We start from the raw sequence: 25,929 nt of genomic DNA on the forward strand, positions 1-25,929 counted from the left end.
CAGCCATAAGTGCAGGTCAGAAAGTATTTCACTGGCTGTGAAGCATTTTGTCACATCTTTGGGTCATGAAAAGCATTAGATAAATGTGGGACAATGAGACATTGTGGGAATATCAATAGACTAGTGAACCTGAGATGAGGATTAATGTGGGATCATGGGTTCCAATCCCATCACTGCATCTGGTGGAATTTAAAGTCAATTAATATAATTTGGAACATAAACTTAATTTCAGTAATAGTACTGTGAAATGTATTTTTTTTTAAAATCTGCTTCATTAACATCTTTTAGGAAAGGAGAAACCCTGTCCTTAACAATTATGGCCTACATGTGACTCCAGACCCACAGTAATATGACTGACTCCTAATTGTCACTCAGTTCAAGGACAATTAGGAATGGATCACAAACACCTGTCTTTCCAATGACTGTCACATCCCACTCAAGAATAAAGAAAGTCAATTTATTTATTTTCATTTCCTTCAATTTTCAGAAATTTACTTTTTTCCCCAAACTGTCTTTTCTTAGGTACAAAACGTCATTCTGAGCTCTGAGCAAAACTAATCAAATGTTTACACATGTTAATCAAATTTCTGTTCAAGATAGCAACCTGGATCAGTGTATCTTATATGGTATGATAAGCAAGTACTTCTCAGAGTGCATCACAGTGATTATTTTCATCCAGCAAGAGCTGTAATTTGTGCATTTGTAACTCCAACATCCACAAGCAAAGATAATCAAAGATCTAGGATTAGCAGTGATTGTCACCATGCAGAGTCTACAAATAGTTCCATCCTCAACTGGAAACCAGAACCTGGGAGTACATTGAAGAGCTGTTCAACAGTGAATGTTTCTGCCATATATTGTAATTATACAAATGATGCAGCTCCTCTAGCAGAGAATCTTGACTGAAATGCATAAAAGTTTGGAAATTATATTGTGATCTGCATTTGCTGTTTGACTTGCCGTCACATGTTCATCAATCTTCTGTTGAGGATAGCAACCTAAATTCTGTCAATTCTCACAACAGTACACTCCACAGGGATTAGGAAGAATCACCAGCAATTTTTTTTCCAAAAATCTGTGTGTTCTTTATAATGACAATATATTGAGACAGGATATTTAGTAAGTTTATTGTGCATCAAGTAACTTAGACTTGTAATTTCCACTGACACTGCTGGTAATTTTTTTTCTCACCACGTCTGTGTTTGTCATAGCAATAGTTTTCTTAGAATTAGTTGTATTAATCCAGATGAGCCGTTAAACCTCTGTTTGCCTGCTCAGGTGGCTGTAAAACATCCCATGACACCACATCAAAAACAGCATGGAACTTATGCCTGGTTTCCTGGATAATATTTATCCTTCAACCAACATCACAAAAAAAGCGAGATTATTTGGTCATTTTGTGGGGCTTGCAGTGCTCACATTGTTTACCTCATACATGAATCATAACAGTGACTGCACTTAAGAAGTACCTCATTGGCTATAAAGAGCTTTGCAGTGTCACAAATAGAAGTTTAATTTTCTCTTTATTGTTCTATCATGAACACTAAGATGACAGAGACTGAACAAGATCATGTTTTTCATCCAGCAATTCCAATGTCCCTGAGGTGAGATGCATTGGTTAGAAGAAACAGTGACTCTGAACAGTAACCTAAAGAAAATCAAAAGGATTTCAATGAGAAAAATAATAGTAAAAATAAATTGAAACCCAGAAGTACAGCTTTGAAATGAATGCAACATTCATCCTTCATTTTAAAGTTATAAGTGTATATTTTCTACCCAGTTTGATATCTTGCATTATAGTTGATGCCTATGGCTTTTCCGTGGATGCATAACCTGATTGTCTGCAACTTCAACATTGGAATAGGTAAAAGAGGAAATCTGACCTTCTGATGTGACCAGGTTGCATTTACTGTTAATACGTGGTGGGTATTTTCCATAAGACCATAGAGGTAGGAGCAGAAGTAGGCCATTCAATGTATCGAATCTGCTCCACCATTCACTAAAATCATAGTTAATCTGATAATCCTCAACTCCACCTTTCTGCTTTTTCCCCATAACTCTCGATTCCCTTACAGATTAAAAAAAACTGTCTATCTCAGCCTTAAATATACGAATGATCTAGCCTCAACAGACCTTTGTGATAAAGAATTCAACACAGTCACAACCACCCCCTCCCTAGCTGAAAAAATTACTCCTCATCACTGTCTTAAATTTGCAACCCTTTATTCTGAGATTATGCCAGTGCCTAACTTCACATTTTATAACATTGCATTCCATCTCCCAAGTTTTTGTCCAACCACTTAACCTGTTTACATCTCTCTACAGAGTCTTTTTTTCTCATTCTCACCACTTGATTTCCAACCTATTTTTGTGTCATTTGCAATCCTGGCAAGTACATTCACTTTCCTCATCCAAGTCATGAATACATATGATAAATAACTGTGGCACTAGCAATGACCCATGTGGCACTCCAGTCCTTACAGGTTGCCATCCTGAGAATGTCCTCCTTATCCCAAAACTCTGTCTTTATATTAATTAGCCAATCCTTTATCCATGTCACTGACTACCTCCAGCACAATGGATACATCTTAGTATGGAGCCTAATCTGTGATACTTTATCAAACGCCTACTGAAAATTTAATTACATTACATTCACTGCTTACCCCCATCTATCCTGCTTGTTACCTCCTCAAAGAATTCTGTGAATTTGTCAGATGTGACTTCACTTTCATGAAGCAATGCTGACGCTGCTTGATCATATCATATATTTCTGAATGCTCTGCTATTACATCCTTCATCATAGACTAACATCTTCCCAATATTAGACATTAGGCTGTTAGCTAATTTTTTTCTGTCTCTTTCATTTTTTAAATAAAAGTGTAATACTGACAATTTACCATTCCTCCATGACTTTTCCAGAATATAAGGATTATTGGAAGATTACTAGAAGTGCATCCACTATCTCTGTGGCTACTTCCTTTAATATTTTGGAATGCATCACATGAAGTCCAGGGGAACTTATCAGTTTTTAGCCCCAGTAATTTCCCTAGCTTTTACATTTATTTCCTCTCCGCCTTTCACCAATGATTATTTAGTAATTCTGGAATGCTATTAACATCTTCTACAGTGAAGATTGATGCAAAGTTTTTTATTGAACTCCTCTGTTGGTTCCTGGTTCCGCAATATTATATCCCCAGCCTTATTCACTAAGGGTCTAATATTCACTTTGGGTTTTGTCTTCCTTTCAATTTATTTGCGGGAGGTTGGTCAGCACAGTCGGCCGAATGGCTTAATTGAAATGCAGAGTAACACGCACAGAGTGAGTTTAATTCTCGTACTGGCAGAGGTTACCATGCAAACTCCTCTTCTCAACATCTCGCCTTGCCTGAGGCATGGGACCCTCAGGTTAAACCACTCTCTCTAATGAGAGAGCAGTCCTATGTTCTGTTAAGTCTCAGATGATGTTACCTTTCATTTATTTAAAGAAACTCTTGCTGTTTGTCTTAATATTGCTTGAAAATTTGCCCTCAATGTTTACATTTTCTCTTTTTATTATTTTTGATCAATTAGAATCATAGAATCTCTAGAGTGTGGAAGCAGGCCATTCTGCCCAATGAGTCCACACCAACCATCCAAAGAGCACCTCACCCAGACCCACCCCCTCTATTCTATACATGTAACACTTCATTTCCCATGGCTAATCCACCTAGACTGCTCATTCCTGGATACTACGGGCAATTTAGCATAGCCAATCCACCTAACCTACACAGCCTTGAACAATTAAAAAGGTAAGGTTTGATAAGACAAATAACCCCAATGGCACCTCCACCCCCATGAGGTGCAACTGAAATGGTTGCCACCCTGCGTTTTTCTTCCAGATTTGTAATTGATGCAAACTTTCTGGTTCGTTGCAAAGAGTGTGTCAGTGCATTGGTGGAAGTGGCAAATGTCAATGCTGAACCGGAGACTGGCCCTCATTAGGCGGTCCAGACCAAACACAACAGATACACTGATAGAGAGATAGTAGGGACTGTCGATGCTGGAGAATCTGAGATAACACGGTGTGAAGCTGGATGAACACAGCAGGCCAAGCAGCATCAGAGGAGCAGGAAAGCTCCAGGTTTCAGGTCAGGACCCTTCTTCAGAAATGGGGGAGGGGAAGGGGATTCTGAAATAAATAGGGAGACAGGGGGAGGTGGATAGAAGATGGACAAAGGAGAAGATAAGGTGGAAGGAGACAGACAGGTCAACGAGCCGGGGTTAGAACCAATGAAAGTGAATGTAGGTGGGGAGTTGGGGGGATAGGTCAGTCCAGGGAGGATGGACAGGTTGGGGGTTGGGGTTGGGGGTGGGGGGGCGAGGTTATGAGGTTAGTGGTTTGGGGATGGGGTGGGAGGAATGGTTAGGGAGGCGGGCACTTGCTGGGCTGGTTTTGGGATGCGGTCGATTTTGAAGCTTGTGAAGTCCACATTGATACCCTTGGGCTGCAGAGTTTCCAAGCGAAATATAAGATGCTGTTCCTGCATATTTTGGGTGGCGTCATTGTGGCACTGCAGGAGGCCCAGGATGGACATGTCATCCAAGGACTGGGAGGGGTGGGGGGCGGTGGGAATTAAAATGGTTCGCGACTGGGAGGTGTAGTTGTTTGTTGCAACAATACAGATACACTCATCACTTTAATCTGTCTCAATACAGAATGACACATCCAGAGCCCTCCTTCAGTTTTCTCCGTCGGCCTCACTCTGCTGTCATTTTGGGACGTTTAGAGTTGTTCTCCGCCAAGAATTCAAATATCAGAGTAATTGTACTGCCCTGAGGAGTCTATCCCTCAAACACCATCCCTAGAACCGTTTACTTTGTCAAGATTTTTTTGTTGTTGCAAATCCTGCAGAGCTTCCACGTAGTAAGAAGAAAAACTGCTTTTATAGCTAAAAATAATCTGTTGAGCTAAGAAATCGGTCTACGGGCAATTTATTTCTTTCAGTGGAGGTGTCCTGCCCTTCCCCTACAGGTTAGCACTGTCACAGTCTCACATTGCATTCGAGATAAGGTTTCACACGGGTTCTCGTTTCAGAAAACCTTAGGTTGCAATCTGTTTTGATTTCCAATTTTTTTCTTAAATTACCAATCCCACAATAAGTAATAACGAGCCCAGTCCGCAGAAATTCACCTGATACCAGGTAAACACCTCCCATCCCGTGAATCTAAGTTCACCCTCTCCTCGGCCCTCCCAGAAAAAAAACTTACAATGTGAGTTGTAAACTGACACTCCCTCCCTCCCTCCTTCCTGCCAATCTGAGTAAATATTACCTGGAACTGCATGGTAACGCACAGCAAACGATACACCGCTCGCTATCACTTCGCGTGTCGTGGAAATCGTGACCTCTTCCAATTCGTGTTTGAATCAACTGCGACTTGTGTATGTATGTGTGTGTGTGGTGGTGGAAGGGGCTGGGGTTTGGTTGTTCTGCGGAAGGGCTGAACGTAAAGGGAAGCGAATTTAACGATAACAAGCGAAACGCCTGCTTGAATGCGACAGGAAGAATTGGCTTCCCGGAAGAGTGGGGAAAATGTGGTGAGAGCGTGTGGAGGACGCGGGCGATTGCACGGTAAAGTAGACCCGCTCTTTCTCCTCTAACCCCCTAAACATTAGCGCCCAGAGGCTAGAATGGCAAGCACCCTGCACCCACTCTTTACACTCAGTCCCGTCTCCCTCCATCTGTGTCCGCCACTCACCACCCCCTCCATGTGGAGCGTTCACTTTTAAAATTCCCATATTGTACAGTTACTTTTAACTTACAGGAGAGTTCATACCATCTTTTATGTAATAGCTTCCCTGAAATATCCTCCTACAAGTGTTTTACATTGTCAACTGAAAAAGAATTAACCCCACTTTTGTCCCAGAAAGTGCCCTCCAGTTTGTTTATCTAAGCACATTTTAGAGTTTTTAATTCCTCGCGTGCTTACACAAATATCAGTATTTAAATTCCTTTTTGTGGTGAGCATTTTTAAACGTTCTTCACTGGAGCACCTTTCTTAGTCTGTTGAATGTTCCTGTGAAAGGGGACACAAAGCGTAAAGTTTGAGGACAGTCTTTGTAGCTGTTAGAAGGCTTTCTTCAAGAACTGGGGATCATAGTCTAAGAATATTGGGTAAACCATTCAGGATTGAGATGAGGATGAATTTCTTCACTCGGGAAATTGTGAACCTTTCGAATTCTCTCCCACAGGAAGCTTTTGGGGGCCAGTTTGTTCAGGAAATTCAACGGGGAGCTTGGACATGGCCCTTGCAGCCAAAAAGCAGGAGTGGGAAACTGAAATTTCATGATCAGTCATGATCATTTTGAATGGTAGGGCAGGCTTGAAGGGCTGAATAGCCTCCTTCTGCACCTGTTTTCTGTTTCAACTCGTTTTCCATGCTTCAGAAAGGCACGGGCTACTGGAAATTGCATGGGATGTATCCTTTAACTCACTGTGCCTCTTCCATCTTCCATCACTCACTAGGTGAACTGGAAGCAAACACATTTTAAGAGACAAGGTGAGGGTGCATCTAAAATGCTAGAAAAAAACCCTCCAAAGAATGCACCCTGGTGCAGATTCAGATTGCCAGGCAAGAAGCATCGGCGTGCATAGCAAACTCTTGAGCCTCAAGTTCACTTGTGTTTGGGTTGCAAAGGAAAATGAGTTGCTCCTTGTTTTTGGCTTTAGACCAAGCCCCTCTTCCAGGAGGGACCCCAGTAGAAGCACACAGTGCACTTCAACCTCCTTCTGCTTGTCCTAAACTGTGGCTGAGAAAGGAATCACAATGACTTGCATTATTTTAAGTGGCTTTAAGCACCCCAAGGTGTGTTGTGTAACAGAATTCCTCACCAATTCCTAAAAGGAGATATTAGTACAGGTTTGGTCAGAGATAAGGTATAGTGTGTGACTGAAAGGGGGTTAGAGAGGGCAGCAGTTTAGGGAAAGTCTTGCAGGTCTAGGCAATGGAAGGCATAGCAGCCAATTCATTTCAAAATCTTAAAGGATTGTGAGGCTGGAGGAGATTATAGGGATAATAAAGGACTTGAGAAATAGGATCAATTGTAGACCATTTGGCCCCTCCAAACTGTTCCACCAATCAATAAGGTCATGGTTGATTGATCATGACCTTAACATTTTTATTCATTAATGGGAATGGTCAGCATTTATTACCCATCCCTAATGGCCCGGAGAGCTATTAAGATTCAGTCACATCACTGTGGAGTCACCTGTAGGCCAGAGCGTGTAAGGATGACAGATTTCCTTTCCTAAAGGGCATTGTTGAACTCCAGTTTTGCAGTCTGACCCTTGTTGATTGAAAATCTCTCAAACCAAGACATAAACTGTTGAAAGGTTTAAAAGCAAATATGACGGTTTTAAAATGGAGACACTTTGTACTGAGACCAAAGGAGATGAGTGAGGACAGGGTTGATAACTGAAATGGACTAAGCCTGAGTTAAGATAAGGATAAATATTATTGGATGGGTTAAGTTTATACAGCATGGGAGGCCAGTAAGGACACAATGACAAATTGCATTTTATAGAGTTTTTCACTTGTCACCTTGAGGTGCTTTACAAGTGGCAGAATGGATACTGAACAGGAAATAGTGGAGATGTTAGGGGAAGTAATGGAAAACAGATGCAAGGTATAAATCTGTAGAAGATGTAGTGACCAAATGCTGGCAAATGGGACTAGATTAATTTAGGATATCTGGTCAGCATGGACGAGTTGGACCAAAGAGTCTGTTTCTGTTCTGTACTTTTCTATGACTCTGAAGACGTTTGGATGGGGGGTGTGGGGCACTGTAAAAATGAACAGGTCGGGAAGAGAATTTGAGTACAAGATGTTCTGGAAGAAGGTTATGTAATTAATGGTGGAGAATCAAATGAAGGAAGCAATAACATTTTGGAGTAGATCTGTAGCTCAGGTTGAGGGTGTTGAGGTTGGTTGGCTCGCCGAGCTGGTTTGTTGTTCCAAGGATGTTTCGTTACCGTGCTGGGTAACATCCTCCGTGCAGCCTCTGATGAAGCATCGGTGTGTTTTCCTGCCTGGCTTTTAAATTCTGGGGTCTGTTGCAATGGATTGCCTCACTTCTGGGTTTCCTCCTTAGTGGAATGTATATGGGGTCGAGTTCAATGTGTTTATTAATAGCCTGCCTTGTGGAGTGCCATGCTTCCAGGAATTCTCGTGCTTGTCTCTGCCTAGGCCTCACTGAGGATGTTACCAAGCACGGTAATGAAATGTCTGCGGAACAACAAACCAGCTCGTTGAGCCAACCGATCTCAAGCAATAAGATCTCCGGTACTAATGTGGCATAAACCCTGGGTGACATCCATTGGATACCGAGTTGGTTAGATAGATAACACATCAATGTGAATAGCACTAAAGGTTATTTTCTAAATTTAATCACTTATACTTCACTTATGATGTGTTGACCAAAAATGTGCTGTGGTATAAATCATAATTAACGATGAAAACTCTCCGGGTTGACACATTGTCCTTTAGTCTCTAGATCCAAGATTCAAATGGAGTCAGAGCAAATGAGATGAAAACTCTCATGTAAATGTTTAAGTGAACTGACTCAATTCCTAATTGCTATGGCGCCACGTCATGAAACAAACCATAACTCAGCACCTAACTGACAACCATAGTCATTCCTTGTTTAGAAACATGCAAAGAGACGGATTCCTGGTGTTTTTGATATATATTTTACCCAGCTTCTCCCAGCAGTTTTGTCTTTTATTGATATGTAGTTCAATTGTTGCTAAGTGTCAATCTTAATATCTAATGCTAACTAATGAGCGTCAGCATGCTATTTAACTGTGTTGGGCATTACAGTAGAGTCTCTTCTTGCTCTTGCCTGGTGTTGACATGTGCACTTCCTGGTAGTAGTCATTGGATTGATTTAAGCATCGGAATGTAAATAGTTTTAATCTAAGATCATAGAGATAACCATAATATTCTCATTTCTATTGGTGTTGCCTATGTGACAGGGCAGTTTCACTAACAGAGGAGATAAACATGACCGTTTATAAGGCCACATACTTTGTTCAAATGCAGCTTCTGTCCTTGTGCATTCCTCCACATCAAATTTTCATTATAATCTGTCAGGTTATCATATGTACTATATGTACTATTATAAGGTGGAGGCAACAAATGTTTTGCCGTTTTCCCTCCTTAAGATCATGTGCGACAAACTGGCAGGATGCAAAGGAAAATACTACTGAATACATAAAATTACCACAATTTCAGTTGTGGATTGCATAAAAGACAGATTCTTTAAACAAAACCAACAAAAAAGAACCGTGCTAAATGATTTTATGTATGAAATAGAATCAGAGTTGAATACCACCTGTTGTTGATTTTGCTTAGGTTTTTTCATACAAGCTATCAGAAACACCTTTAGGTTGCCTGTTATGTGGATATCACGTGGAACAGAAACGTTTCTTGAGTTTAGGGTTAAGGCATATATATTGAGACAGATTAAAAGAATGTTTTATAATGCTTGAAAGGAAATTGGACATTTTCATCACATCTGGCTTTCTTCAGCCTCAGATATTGTCAAGAGTCTGTGTTTTGAAGACTGGGCTAGGTTCAACTGTGAGTCATTGTAATAGTATACCTGAAACTTCAAATTTATTGAAAATTGGAACATGTTCCATTCACATCAATCACCCCGATAAGCACAAAAAACAAGTTCCAACCCAGAAACTTGGAAGAGTTTGCACAATTGTGTGTGTGTGTGTGTGTGTCTGTCTGTCTCATGACGGCAGCTACCACGTGGGTGTAGCTGACCAGAAAGCTCTCCCAATATAACCGTAAGTGTATCAGAAGTATTTGCAGATTGATAACCGACCTGTTTGGCGACATTATGACTCACTTTCCAAAGCTATGAGGTTTTGAGGTAGGATTTGAACATAGTTTCTGGCCTAGGGATAGTGACTCTGCTGCCTGCAGTACAAGCTGAATTACTGGTCGAATTACTCACCATACTGGAACTTGAATTTTAATAACACTTTTCACAACAATTAACCTCTTAAAATATATTACAGCCAATGAAAGATAACAAAGTGTGAAGCTGGATGAACGCAGCAGGCCAAGCAGCATCTCAGGAGCACAAAAGCTGATGTATCGGGCCTAGACCCTTCATCGGAGAGGGGGATGGGGTGAGGGTTCTGGAATAAATAGGGAGAGAGGGTGAGGCAGACCAAAGATGGAGAGAAAAGAAGATAGGTGGAGAGGAGCGTATAGGTGAGGAGGTAGGGAGAGGATAGGTCAGTCCAGGGAAGACGGACAGGTCAAGGAGGTGGGATGAGGTTAGTGGTAAGAAATGGAGGTGCGGCTTGTGGTGGGAGGAAGGGATGGGTGAGAGGAAGAACAGGTTAGGGAGGTGGAGACAGTCTGGGCTGGTTTTGGCATGCAGTGGGGGAAGGGGAGATTTTGAAGCTTGTGAAGTCCACATTGATACCATTGGGCTGCAGGGTTCCCAAGCGGAATATGAGTTGCTGTTCCTGCAACCTTCGGGTGGCATCATTGTGGCACTGCAGGAGGCCCATGATGGACATGTCGTCTGAGAAATGAGAGGGGGAGTTTTAACAATGATGCCAACCAAAAGTTGCAGGAACAGCAACTCATATTCCGCTTGGGAACCCTGCAGCCCAATGGTATCAATGTGGACTTCACAAGCTTCAAAATCTCCCCTTTCCCCACCACATCCCAAAACCAGCCCAGTTCGTCCCCTCCCCCCACTGCATCCCAAAACCAGCCCAGACTATCTCTACCTCCCTAGCCTGTTCTTCCTCTCACGCATCCCTTCCTCCCAGCCCAAGCCGCACCTCCATTCCCTACCTACTAACCTCATCCCACCTCCTTGACCTGTCCGTCTTCCCTGGACTGACCTATCCCCTCCCTACCTCCCCACCTATACTCTCCTCTCCACCTATCTTCTTTTCTCTCCATCTTCGGTCCGCCTCCCCCTCTCTCTCTATTTATTCCAGAACCCTCACCCCATCCCCCTCTGTGATGAAGGGTCTAGGCCCGAAACGTCAGCTTTTATGCTCCTGAGATGCTGCTGGGCCTGCTGTTTTCATCCAGCTTCACACTTTATTATCTTGGACTTTCCAGCATCTGCAGTTCCCATTATCTCGATTACAGCCAATGAAGTTCTTTTGTTCTTGATGTGTCATCATTGTTTTAATGAAGGAAACTCAACAGCCAGTATGTACACACCAAGCTCCAACAAACAGTGTGATATGGACCAAATAGTTTGTTTATGTGATGCTGTTGGAGGAATAGATATTAGCCAGGCCACTGGATATAACTGCCCTTTACTTCTTTGAAATGTGCCATTTGATCTTTTGCATCCAACTGAAAAGGCAATTTGAACATTTCATCCAAAAGGTGGCACCTCCAACAGTGCAGCACTCCCCAGTGCTTTGTCCTCCAATCCTGAAGTGGCTTTTGAATAATGTGATTGAGTGTCAAGTGCTACAAACTGAACTGTGGCTGATTCTAAACTGCTACCCCAAAGTTACTTTAATATTTTATGTATGTAGAATGTGAAGCTCAAACCATCGTAGAGATTAGCCAGTAATTAAAACGTCTGGAAAAATTAGACATTTACAAAAGCCTTCAGTATATTTTACCTCTGCACTGCCTGCATGGTAATCTATCAACATCTAATAACTAGAGTTGGCATCACATAGCTTCTAATTCCTGATTTGTAAAATCACCTTAATCGCTTCTGATATCCTTTTGAAGTCCTCTTTGGGCTGTATAAGCAAATGACCAACCTTCCCCATTAGTGCCATTTCTCGTTACTCTGTCACATGCTTTAACCAGAAAGGGCCAAATCCTGCAAGTGATATAAACACATCTCTGGCACCTGAGGTGGGGGAGGGAAAAAAGGTGTTCCATATATCATTCTTTATTTCGAACATTTCAAATTCATCGCTAGTTACTTAGTAATGGAATGATAAGGGAACAAATTGTACACCTGTGCATTTTACCTAGACGCAACACCTTACACAAACCTAGCTGATGATGGCATGCCATGATAGATTGCTGAACATCTGAACTGTAACCAGCCACTGCAAAATCATTTAAAAGATAAGAAACAAGCCAAAAGGTTCAAGCAGCATTTACTTCTAAAGTGAAGGTTGTTCAAGCAAATAATTAACTACAAGCAACTTTTAATCATCAAATTAATAGTAAACTGTGGTGCTTCTTTCACTGCTAGGTCAGTTTGCCACCTAAATCTATACAAGGTTTATGAAGTTCCCCAAGTCTGCAAATTAACTTTTCATTTTCAATATATTAGTTCATCTATCATCTCATTTCATACAGGAAGTCAAGAACCACTAGGTCAGGCACCATCAAAGGAGCAGGCAGGTCGACATTTTGGGTCAGGACGCTTCTTGATGAAGGATCTCAACCCAAAACATCGACTTTCCTGCTTCTCTGATGCTGCCTGAACTGCAGTGATCCTCCAGCTCCAAACTGTATTGACTGATTTCCAGCATCTGTAGTTCTTGCTATCTCCAAGTCAAGAACCACTGTAATTTTCAGGTCAATTGGATTTGAAGGCTGGGGAATAATTGCGGGAAAGATACAACCCACTTTGAAGTTATAGAGTTGTCCCTATTTTAATTTCCGCTCATTATAAATCCCTACACCTGCACAGCAGTTATAATGGGAACTGTATGGGAAATGTATGCTCGTCATATTGTAATTACAATTTGTACCAGTTGGTGGCACTTTTTCAGAATGAAGGGGTAATGTCAGAGTGGCACATTTTATGTAAATTCCCGTTGTAAATATAAATACAGGAACTACCATAAATATTTGACAGGAAGTACACGGTTTTTTTTAAAAAAGAAATATGTTAATTGACATATTCGAGAAATAAACTGCAAAACAGCTCCAAAATTGGATAAAATGAAAAGAAGATGAGGTAAATTAACAATTGACTTGGGTAATATCAGGCTTGGAATTTTGAAAGTCTGTAGACTGTACGAGGGAGGGAGGGAGGGAGGACAGAAGAGTGTAAGCATTCAGAATTTTTAGGAAAGAATGATTTTGAGTGGGAAATGATATGCTGTCTGGATGATGGTGCAGCGAAGACGTAGAGAGCAGGAAGAGCACGTTGCCTGAGCTTTTTGTAGGCACCTTCAGTAGTTAGTGTGTCAGTGTCCCTTGACATCCACAGTAAAGAATATCGATAGCAGAAAATGGACAGGACTAGATCTACCAAAGGTAAGAGGTGGAAGCAGTAGGTCGGACTTGCAAGGTACATTTGGCTGTTGTGCTTTTAAATGAATTAATGAAAGTAGTTTTAAGTTCTTCATTAAATGGTATAGAACACAGGCCACAGTGGTCTGTTGTAATCCAGCGCGTTACAATAAGAACATTCTAATGAAATTACTACCTTAGAATCACTTCCATATATCCAGTCTTTTCCATTTCACACTTACCATGTTGACAAGATAATTATCACAAAATAGCTTCTTGAAGCATGAAACTAGTTTTTAATCTGTCAAATGCTCTATTTTTTTAAAATTAGAGACTTGTACACATGTACGCAAGAAGCTGATTTTTTTTATTGCAGAAGAACTAGGATTATTTCCATTTGGGGACAGTGTGATGAAAGGTGTTTGGAGATAATATCTCCCGGTTCAATTATTTTAAGTGAATTGGGAATGAGTTCAAAATAGAGAGCCGGGCTGATTTTTCTGAACATTTCATGGAATTCAAAATGCATTCCTCCTTTCACTTCCCTTCAAATGGTTTCCTGTTTCCTGCTCCCCACCCCCAACCCACCACCCCAGAGCTGCTGAGGTACTTGTCCCTCCTTTCAGATGGCACTGATGTTCAGATAGGCTATGGACGGCATCACTAGCAAGCCTGATTCTTACCACATAGCCAAATGCAGTTGTCATTATCAACAGATCAGGAGCCAGTGATCATTTGAGGAGACAGTGGCTGATTCTGTCCTTTACCAACCCGATCAGCCTGTAACCAAATCGGGTTGCCCCAATGCTGGGCCTTCTTTTTCATTCACAGGATGTGAGCGTCACTAGTCAGGCCAGCATTTGTTGCCCATCTCGAATTGCATTAAGTGATATCCACATGGAGTTGGGTCTGGAGTCATTTTCTCCAGACCCAGTAAGGATGACAGTCAATAGCGAGTTCAATAATTTTAAGGCCTAAACTCTCCTGTGTCCCAGCCCCCCACCCCACACACCAGGCCTTGTTACCACATAGCCCGCCATTACACACCCCCCATTAGTCACTAACAGTCCCCATTAACAACTACTTACCCTCCCAGACTGATCGCTAGCAACTCCTTTGTCTGTCCAACAGAATTTCTTTCTCTTTGGGCTCTATCCTATCATTTACTCCCTACCCCACCCACCTCCCTATTTACTGCACATAAACTGACGTTTTCCCAGCCACCAAACAGTTCTGAGGAAGGGTCACTGGACCCAAAACATTAACTCCATTTTCTCCTTCACAGATGCTGCCAGACCTGCTGAGCTTTTCCAGCAACTTTGTTTTTGTTCCTGATTTACAGCGTCCGCAGTTCTTTTGGTTTTTATTAAGGATGGCAGTTTCCTTCCCGAAAGGACATTAGCAAACTATGTGGGTATTTTTCTGGCAATTGACAATGGGCTCATTATCATCATTAGATTCCTTATTCAAGATACTTCTTGAATTCAGATTCCACCATCTGCCACAGCAGGATTCAAACCAGACACCCAAAACATTACCAGTGATAATGGGAACTGCACATGCTGGAGACCCAAAACATCACCACTGTCTCTGGATTAATAGTCTGGCGATAATACCACAAGGCCATCACTTCGTCTGGGAAACTGAATCAACCCTTGAACGAACACAGGTAGAAATCAATGTCATACCAAGCAAGCGAACTACCTCCTAAGCCATCAGGGAAAGGAGCCCAACTTCTTTCCAAAAAAAATCTCACCAGCAGTCTCCACCCCTGATATTCATGAATCAAAATAGTTTACTTGTGCAGCTAACAAGCTATCCCTGCAGCTGTTTAAATGTACAACATGGTCATGACTTACATCTGTTTAGACTAGTAGGGTTGTAAAATTTACTGCTCAAGTATATTTTTTCCTTATTAGGTCATAGTATGACTGATAATGATACTGGAATTATCCAACACAGCACTGCAACTGATTCCTCATCCCTAGTACTTTTCCTGAAGGCATTGGATTGAAATCTTTCAATGTAGTCATCCATGTTCTCTTTTTAAACAATGTGCTTGGTTTTAATTCAGCCATGGAATATTACAAGTTATAACACTGTTTAAAGCAATAGTGCAGTAGAAAGCATTTATCTGTGTATACATCAACAGTGCAATTAGTTTATATATTTTGCAGTAGTTAGCATAAAACAAACTCCAAACCCATCAGTTTGCAGTTTAAGAGATTTAGCTGTAAGCTGTGGGTTAATATAGGTAGTATTCACACCAGTGACTAAAAAGGTTGCTTACATTAATATTTAAACACAGTTTTAAAATGTACTACATCAGCTGGAAAGTGCTTTGTAAAATTGCTGACGTTATGAAAGTTACCAAATAAAAAGAAATTCCCACTTAATAATGAGCAGAAGGTTTTGAAAACAGAGCTGGAATGGCTGAGGGGAGGGAATTCCAAAGGATAGGAACCTACCAGCCAAGTTGTGGAATGGGGAAGAGAGATGAGTGAGAACCTGGAATCAGAGCAGTGCAATGTACAAGGGAGCTTGAGGAAATTTAGGGCAAGAGAAAATTGCTGATGTGAGGGCATAGAATAATTTAAAGGTAAGTTGGAGAATTTTAAAATTCACTATTTAGATATATCTATTTATGGGACTTGATGAAGGAAAAGAGTATTGTCTATCATGGTATGGAAATTCAAGTTTTATAGAGGGGAATAAGGAGTTAAAGAGACAAAACATAGAATAAATTAAAGGGTCAAATATGAGTTCTCAAAACTCGCTGGTCAAATATGAGTTCATTTGCTCGAAATACAAGAAAGGCTCTTCAATAATGAGAGACTACAAACTGTGAAAGAACATGAGTGTTTAGGAATGCAAGAACACAAACTGCTCAAGCTGGTCCACAGAACCAAAAGAAAATCAAAAAGGTGAATAGTTTTTTTTGTATGTTAAAGGGTACAGGGAGGAAGTTATGTTTCAGTTGCATGAAGCCTTGGCTTGATCCATCTGAATGATTGTGGTCAGTTTTGTCCACTATTTATCAGGAACAATGATTTTGGTCTGGGAGAGTACACATTTACTAAAGTGATAGCAGCAGAGGTTACAGGAAAAAGCCATGAGGGCAGGTTATGTAAACGTGGTTTGTTGTCATTGTCAGCTCCCCCTGACTTCAAGGAAGATGTCTACCAGAGGTTATGAGTTTCTGGCACAGAACTTCATGTGACTGAACAGGCTGATTGTCAGCCTACAGATCTTTGGACACATGAGCAAGTCATGAAGGTCAATGCTGCTGCACTTCAAAGAGCTCCAGTGTCTTCTGAAGCATTTTCTTTGAACTCCCCAGAATATCAATCATTTGCAAATAAAAAGAACAGAAGCTGTTAGTGGAAGCAGATTTTAGCCATCCAGACATACTTCCCTATTCACTGAAATTGATTTTACATCAATTGCCTGAATTTTAAAGACCTGCCTTCAAGAAAGAAAGTGGTGCTTGTCGGTCTTCCCCTTCAATCAGGTTTGAATCCCGTTTTAATTTAGACAGATCTGAGGATATCCAATCAAGGTGCTTTACATAATAAAAATTTTTGAATTCAGATACACATTTGCATGCAGTGCAGTGCAAGTCTGCAATTCCAAGGCTGTGGCTATCATTCCAGCAATTTTCAAGATGGATCGATAGGTAAAGATATCAAGAAATGTGGATCTAAAGTGGGTAACCATGGTGAGGTACTCAGGTCAACCATGACTAAACCGAACAGTAGAAAAGATCCAATGGGATGAATGGCCTACTCTAATCAGCTGAAAGTCATTCACCATTCAGGATGAGTGACTCCTCATTTAGGATAACCTGACACCCACAAAACTATCATGCAGGAACAACAGTGGTCAAGTTGCTGGGTTCAACCAGCTCATTGTACGCCACTCAATCTGTTTATGTATAGTTCTGGTTTCATCTTTGAAGCTACACCAACAGAGTGATAATTGCATGTCTTAAATGGTTCGTTACGCACTTAGAATGAGATGAAGATGCCTTACTGAATTCAAAAAGTCTTGCTGCTGAAAGGGAGAGGAAATGCTTTGTAAGGCTTGGAATAACCACGTTCTTAGAGCATTGTATAGCTTGATGTTTTCTTGTTTCTAATTCATATAAACTCTTATCCTGCTGAATAAAGTACTTATAAAAACAACAGGAATTTAACAGATGTTGCCAAACTGTGAATCAATAGTGTTACAACTCAGTGTTTCTTGGTGCTAATTAGTAATTTCCTTTCTGTGTTAGTTTTAACCAATTCATAATCCTGCAGAGAAAAACTTACCAGACTTTAGTTGAGAAAAGCATGCATGCCAGGTCACTATTCAAAAGCAGACTATCAGCCAGCTTTCACTATCCTCCAGAGTGTCTCTGAGAATTTCATAAACGTGGCTCAGATTTTATACATTAGCATCCTAATTATTTTAACACCTTATGAATGAAATAGCAACTTCTGTATGCCCTATTTTTGTATCTTCAATGTATGCCAAATTTAGACAGCTAGGAATGGGATCATTCCCTGTGTAAATCCAAGAGTTGGTATTTTGCAGATTGTGTCTAGTTTTCACTGGATTCCTTGGTGACCATGATATTAACAAAAGTATGGCCATGAATAACCAGTGTTGATGGTTGCTTTTTCTGTCTTCTTCTGATGCAGGAAATCAATGTTGAACTGTTGACCCTGCAGTAGAGTGTTCCCTGCATACCACCTTTTTGCATCCAATTTGCTTCGCTCCGAAGGATGAAACTATGGGTCTGAAACAATCCTGTTTGGGCGGTAAGCTCATTTCCATGTGTTCTCACCCCTCGCACCGACAAACAAGCTTCTCATTCTGCTCTTGTTCTATTTCTACCAACACTAACTTCGTACCACTGCTATATATGGGTTATTCCCCAGTCACAACTTTTTCGCACTCTCTGGTGCCTACTATTCTGGTTCCTATTTCTCAATTATTTCAATGTGGCTTTTTTTTTTGATGCATATTAAACATTAATTGTTAGGTTTCTCTCCTCCACACCTCACATCCCTGTGGACGTAATTACCCTGCGTGTACCTCAGTGGTTCAAGAAAATGGCTCCCCACCTCTTTCTCAAAGGCCAGCTAGGGATGGGCAATAAATGCTGGTTATCCAGCAATACTCACATTGTGGGAAAGGTTAAACTAATCAAAATGCAAGTATTCTCCTGCTTCTTCCTCACGTTCAGCTCTTTGCAAACAAAATTGGCTTTGATATTTTTGCTCAAGATTTCACCTGCAGCATTCAATGCTGGATGTAATGCCAGCAGTCACCATTCCTTCCTAATTGAACCATGTGTCAAACAGGAAATGATTTTCTTTTCTTGGGTTACACAGGAGAAGTGGCATGTTTCCGTGCAGCTGTCAGCCCTGTTCATAGTCAAAAATCAGTGCAATTCTCTTATATCGCTGATTTGTTTTTCTATTAATCCTCCCCCTTTCTTTTCCTCTCTAGGCTGCAGATTATGTTTGCAAGGTGAATGTGATAGAAGCCGCAGTTCAGTGGAGAGTCATCTCCAAGTCCCTGATATCATAATAACGCCTCCAACACCCACGGTTCTCTCAACACCCGGCAGCTTGAAACAGGCTGACAGGGACTCACTGCTAGATGACACTCTCCCAAACAGATGTTAGCTGCAAAAAAGCCCTGATATTTATGCAAAAGCCCAAGCATCAAGATCACATCAAGAATGTTTCTTGTTTGAAGAAGCGTTAAGAACAGATTGCACAGCAACCATCTGCCTCATTTCACTTGGTGTGTGAATGATAAACTATACACAGATTTATCTACCAGTCTGTTTTTTTAACTTTTGAAACAAGTTTTGATGATAATAGCAATATAGAGTTTGGATTAAAAACTTAAAACATCCGCAAAAAATTACTGACTGCCATGTTTAACTGCTTTGCCCTGTCTCTTAACTCTCCTGCTTTCTGTTGTGTCTTCACACACCATGAGAAAAGCCCCTTTCAAAAATACCATTCGAAGGTTAAAAGTGCAAATTTTTGCAGTTGCCCTTTTAATTAAAGAGGAATTCTGCACCAATGACACACAAATAGTCCAATCTCAAGCTCCCAAATTACATCCTGGTATCTTGTTCCAACTTCATAGAACAAGCTCCAGAGATAACCAAAGATGTTTTCAATAAACGCAGTAAGATTATCAACATGCAAAGATTATCAAGGATCTGTAAATGAAGACCAGATGGAGTGTCATTTCATCCTGATACTGTTGATGCCTAAAGGAATTTTTAATGGAGAGGCAGGCAGATGGAAATTCTTAATTCATGATGACAGCCAACAGATGGCAAAAGGCATTATCTACAACTGCATGATTCCAGAGACAGATTCTTTAAAAATGTCAGCAACCAAATGGAAAACAGTGCCTTTCAATTCACACTGCCTCCCCTATCCATCAGAAATGGAAATCCGATCGCATTTTTTAGGTCAATGAGAACTAGACTTGAGCTCTAGTGCTACACACCAGTAAATATGAAGTTAGCCACACTCCGAGGCAAGTGGGAAGACCTATTGTAATCCACTCTGAATTGGGAACAATACCAGGATCGAAGGGATGATTTTGCGGAGAAGGCAATTTGTGGAGTTAGAACTCACGCTTTTAAAATCTCTGCATTTTTAAGATTGAAACAATGTTCCTTTTGTAGTATTTCTTAAGGATTTTCTAAAATGTCCTGACTTGCAAATGCAGTGCACCGAGGTATGGTACTAAATCACACTGAGTAGGAAGATCCTCTGTTGCTGTCCCTGGTCTTAGTCTGTGCACTTTGGGTGTCAGCCATAACTCAGGTGGTACTCTCTTGCTGCAGCATGCAGGACCATTAGTTCAAATTCCACTCCAGAAATTGACCTCAAATTTAGGTTGGCACTGCGCTGCACTGCACTGCAACACTGGGGAGTGCTGCATTGTCAGAGGTGCAGTTTTCAGGGTGAGACATTAAGCCAAAGCCTGGTTTTCCCTCCTCAGGTGCACTGCATAAGATCACAGGATACTATTGTGAAGAGGACTGAGGGAGGTATCCCCATGTCCCGGCCTATATTGACGTTATAAATAGAAAATAGATTATTTGGTCATTATCACATTGCTGTTCTGTGCACAATTTGGCTGCCATGTTTCTTATAGTAAACAGGGGCCAACTCTTCAAAATTACTTAACTGGTAGAAATATATTTTGGATTACATATGCTTGTTTCTTTTTCATACATATTGAAGTTTGTTTTCTTTTCTGCTACAATTGGAATCAGTGTCTCTCAAACAAAAAGGGAAAGAATATCAGCCTGAATTACTGATTGATACTCTCTGAGTGATGTGGGTAGATGGGGATAGGATATTGTCGGGAATAGATTCACCTGAGATGCCTACCATGATTGAATTGCCTGCTGTAAGTGACTGTCCAGACTTGAGCAGAAAGGATGCTCATTTCAGTGTGCTGAGATACTGGATAGGGACATTACCAATGGTGCTGTGACTCAGAAAGCATTACTTTAAAGTGACAGGTGGAATTTTCTTTTAATTCCACTCTCTTCACAATCAGACTGGCTCATTCAGTCTGCCCCCTCTTCTAAAATTGGATTGTTATCGCTTTATTGATGAAGTATGCACCTTAAATTTGATTTGAAGAAATTTCTATGTGGTATCACTAAAACAAATGTAACAACTTCAGCTTTTCGTCAACAGTTTGAGTGTTAATGGGATTTATGTTAGCATATTAAGAAGCTCTTAATGAAATGGCTTCATGTTACACTGATTGGTGCCAGCGACTTTACAGCAACTGCTTCACAATGCACAAACTGCATGTGGTGGACAGGATTGCATTTAACTATGATACCTCCTAGATTGAAACCAGTTGTTTAGTCTGACATGAAAAATAGCTATTTAAATGGACGCATGGCACTTCCGGGAGACCAAGGCACAAAATGGGAACTGTTCGTTAAATCAGACCATGATCCAGTGCTATAAATGAAGGTAGCTATCCGATACATTTCCTCCCATGTGCTTTACAAAATCATGATAGTTGTAAACTGTGCCATTAACTGAGTGTGCTTTTCAACTGTTTCTGTGAGTGGTTATTTTCCTGATTTGACATTGCAAATTGTTTATGGTTTTTGTAATGATCGATAGCATAAATGGTGTAATAAAGGCAACAGCGCTTCTTTTTAGCTGCTACCTTAATTTAACCTCACATTGGAAAAATAATCAGCTTGGTATCTTCTGCAGTCTTTCTCATTGTACCACACATCCATACTTGCGCTGTGGCTGGAAAAGTGCAGAAACCGAGCCATCACAATTAAGAGCTATACCCTCTGATTACTCTGATGAGCAAATTGTTTTATTTATTTGTGTTTTGCCTTCAGCATTATATCAATCGCTAGTTAAAACTGCAGAGGACTAGAATGAGTACTTATTTGTTTTCTTGACTTGTGTTGAACTACCCTGCGGCGATGGTAGAGTGCTACAGTTGGCCCCAGTGTTCTGGTATGTGGGAGGGAAGAGGGGAGAAGGATCAGCCAGTTGGATTCTGGTGTAAAGCAGACTTAGCTGGTTCTCAGGTGACTATTTAATTAGGCTCAGTTCTGATGCCCACCATGGTTGAATTTCTCACTAACATTCAACAGCTTGCTTCATGCAGGAAGTTTGAAAGAATAACACAAGAAACAGCAGCAGGGGTAGAATGCGTGGCTCCTTGAGAATGCGCCAACATTCACTAATGATGATAGCTAATCATCTACCTCAACTCCATTTCCCTGCCTGCTCCCTATCTCCCTTGATTCACTGAGTGGTCAAAAACCTGCCTTTTCCATACTGAAGTATATTCAGTGATGTGGAAGGTATCTGCAACCTTCTGGGCAGAAAGTTCCGAAGATTTATAATTTGAAATGCTTGGTTTTCTCTTTACTGAATTTGCCCAGATCCAATAAGGGCCACAGTCATGGGAATATTTCTATGGAGGGTCAACTGTGTTTAAAATACAGTTGCCTAACATCCTTCTGAGGTTGAGCTTAGCATGCTTTGGGTCAAAACGTGTAATTGCTTTGTGGAAAAAAATTAATGTTATTTTTCAATACATGAACCCTAGGAATTTGTTTTGGAAGATTTCATCCTCTGTGTGCCTAAGAGCTTTGCACAGAGACGAATGCATTATTTCTGATTAGAATAAAATATAACACAAATGATTTAATTCTGTAACTGCTTGAGAATACGTTTCTTCTGTTTGCTATTCAGTCCAAGATTGCAATTGTGCAAATTGTGGAGCAGAAGCCTATTGCACAATGTTTTAATAATAAAGGAGGAGCTTTTCTGTCAAAGCGAAGTGATTTCAGAGGATGTCGATGAGAAAATAGAAGAATAATTTGCATCCATAATCTTAAACATGGGCTCACACAGCCAACGGATGGGAGATATCTTCGCGTAGGTGCTCTCAGATGCTTCTGAGTTTGTACCTGGCATGTGCAAAGTGGTTGGATCTCCTGCAAACTTTCATCTGGAGTCCTTCTAGGCAAGCTGGCCCTCTCCTGATGTTATCGGATAGTTGCCAGGAGACAGGAACAATGCAGCTGCGCAGAGAAATATGGCCGTGGTGCTCCATTATCATTGAAATCTGTTTTGAATATAATGTGCAGCAACCAATTAAGTCTCATACAGTTCCAACAATAAATCATGCAATTACCACAATGAAATATTCCAATTTGCTTAACAGGAGTTGTGGTCAGGTGATCACAGAAAAAAAGCTGACATCAGACCAAAGAAGCAGAAATTAACACTGACCAAGAGAGATTTTAAAGAGTGTCTTAAAGGGGAGGGGTAGCAGACAGCTTTAAAAAGAGAGTACATCACTAAGGAAGTACTGTACTATGCCCATTCAAACAGGTATTGCACACACATGGGACTGAAAAGCCTTTTCTTGATCTGATAATCCAGTGAGGATATAACTGGGCACTTCAAACACTAAAATATGATAAAGCAGAACCAACAAAGCAACAAAAGGAAAATCATAATTGACAAATTTATAAGACTTTTTTCAGGAGATAACTGAGAAACATAGAATATTGGAGTAGACCATTTGGTCATTCAAACCATTCAAATGATCATGGCTAATCATCCTGCTCAGTACTCTCAGGAGGGTAATAAAGATACACCAGTAGATGTAACATATATGTAGATTTTCAAAAAGCATTCAATAAGTTGCAGCATTAAAGAGTGTTGCACAAGATCAGAGCTCTTCAGCATGCTTAATGGGCAGGAGGCAAAGAGGAGAATCAAGTGGTCATTTTCACACTGGGGAGGCAACGGCCTAGTGATATTATCACTGGACTGTTAATCCAGAGACCTGGATAACATTCTGGAGACCTAGGTGCTGACTAAACACAAAGTATAATGTGGGGAAACTTGAGGTTTTTACTTTGGTATAAGGAGTAGGAAACTTGTTTTTTAAATAGTGGGGAACTATTACATGTTGGTGTTATTAGGGATTTGGATGTCCTTGTACACAAAGCACAGAAAGTAGATCTGATGGTGCCATGATATGCTGACTTTTATCACAGAGGGTTTGAGCAGAAGAATAAGGAAATTTTGCTTCAATCCTCCAGAGTGGAATGAGCCTGAACACTCTAACATTTAGGAGAATGACAGGATGCCATCCATAAGGTGAGACATTTAAACAAGGTCCCATTGGTGAGCATTACAAATTCCATGATGCAAGTTCAAGGGGAGTAGAGAAGATCTCCCCTGTACCCTGGCTAATGTTTATCCTCAATCACCATCACAAGAATAGATTAATTATCTGGTTATTATGAGATTGCTGTTTATGGAGTTTACTGTCTGGGGATTGGCACCATGTGACCTACTACTGTACTGGAGTCTCAGTCAAGATTGTTTTGTTTGAGTTCTGGAGTGGGACTTCAACCTACAAGGACCTGACTCAGCAGTGAAAGTGCTAACAACTGAAAAAGGAGATCTTAGGACAGGGTTGATCTTATGGACATGGTAAAGGAGTGTTAAACTAACCCACAGAGTTCATCAACTCCTGATGAGCAATTAGTCATTAGATCACTATCATTATAATAACGTTGAGTCATTTAGTAATACAGCACTTCAAAATTGCTGAAAAAAGACAGATTTTGTCAAAACTGTGCAGTTTGCACTTAGCATGACACTTCACAAGAATACAGATTCAAGGGCAAAACAGCATATATTCCATGTGTAATTTGAGATTTAAACTCACGTACAACCTAAAGATCATGAAGCATGGATTCTTTATTCCACTGACATCGGGTCATCACAAAACAGGAAGGTAAGATGAGGAGAAAAAGGGACGTATTTATACTACTTACGGGGGACAACTGGGTTACACACTGGGCTGCGGAATTCCTCCTGTCTGTCTGCTTCCCCTTTCTATCAGCCAACTGTCTACAATGGCACTCTTCCTTCTCCAATGAGAATTCATTCAACTGTTGCAGCTGTCCTTCCCATGGTTGCCACCTGGTGTTGGGGGACCTGCCAAACTGCTCAGCTCCCTTGGAATTTAATGACATGTTCAGAGATGTTATTACACAACTTTTAGCAGGTGGGACTTGAACCCATGCCTCTTGGTCCAGAGATAGGAGCACAACTGCAGTGCCACTAGAGCGCTCTCAACTCCCTTGCTCAGCACCTTCCATCATGATTGCCACCTGCGATGTGCGTGTGGAATGGAGCTAAACACAAAATTGTGTTCACAGATTGACAAAGCTTACAGGTCCTGGGTACGAATTCAAAGACTGACACAATCACCAGAACATCCAAACAAAGGAAATATATGGCCAAGATAATAAAATGTGAGGCTGGATGAACACAGCAGGCCAAGCAGCATCTCAGGAGCACAAAAGCTGACGTTTCGGGCCTAGACCCTTCATGATGAAGGGTCTAGGCCTGAAATGTCAGCTTTTGTGCTCCTGAGATGCTGCTTGGCCTGCTGTGTTCATCCAGCCTCACATTTTATTATCTTGGAATTCTCCAGCATCTGCAGTTCCCATTATCTCAAATATATGGCCATCTGTTTGCACCAAGGAAATGACCAGCTTTCAACCAATTTTTCAGGTTATGTGGCAGAAAAGGTAGCACAGGCAGTGCATCAGCAAAGACAGATGCAGCCACAAAGAACCTAACACTAACACAAACAGACTGAGCACAAGGAGTATTTTCATGCTAAACCTGCGAGACGTATGTACATAAAATCATCAACAAACCAAAATCTAATGATGTGCAACACAAAACAAGCAATGAATGCATGTTTCACACTGTCAGTCTTGTGGAAAATATGTTCCTGTCAGCATCACACCATTTGACGTGTTTGCAGAAAATAATTGCCTAAAGACAATGCAGTAGCAATTACCAAAAAGCTATCTTTGTGAAATCTAAAATACATGTACCCATAGGCATGGGAAGCCATGATGGAATGTACAAATGTAAAACTTTCAGCATTCTACAGCTCAGCAATTCCAAAAGACCAAAGTGATAACAGCAGAATGAAGCCATTCAGCCCATTGAGTCAGCTCTGCCATTCCATCATGACTAATGTGTTTTTCAACACCATTCTCCTGCCCCATAGCCCTTGATCCCCATACTAATCAAAAACCTATCTATC

At 40.9% G+C, this 25,929-nt stretch overlaps 1 long non-coding RNA gene across 1 annotated transcript; it reads left to right on the top strand.

Moving 5' to 3' along the window:
* Positions 1–5,306: 5,306 nt before the first annotated feature.
* Positions 5,307–20,488, top strand: LOC125459613 (uncharacterized). Its single transcript, XR_007249061.2, has 3 exons — positions 5,307–5,419; positions 17,934–18,053; positions 18,748–20,488. It is a non-coding gene; the product is annotated as an uncharacterized LOC125459613 (long non-coding RNA).
* The last annotated feature ends 5,441 nt before the right edge of the window (positions 20,489–25,929 follow it).

Source organism: Stegostoma tigrinum, chromosome 16 (assembly GCF_030684315.1).
Source record: "Stegostoma tigrinum isolate sSteTig4 chromosome 16, sSteTig4.hap1, whole genome shotgun sequence".
Taxonomy (NCBI): domain Eukaryota; kingdom Metazoa; phylum Chordata; class Chondrichthyes; order Orectolobiformes; family Stegostomatidae; genus Stegostoma; species Stegostoma tigrinum.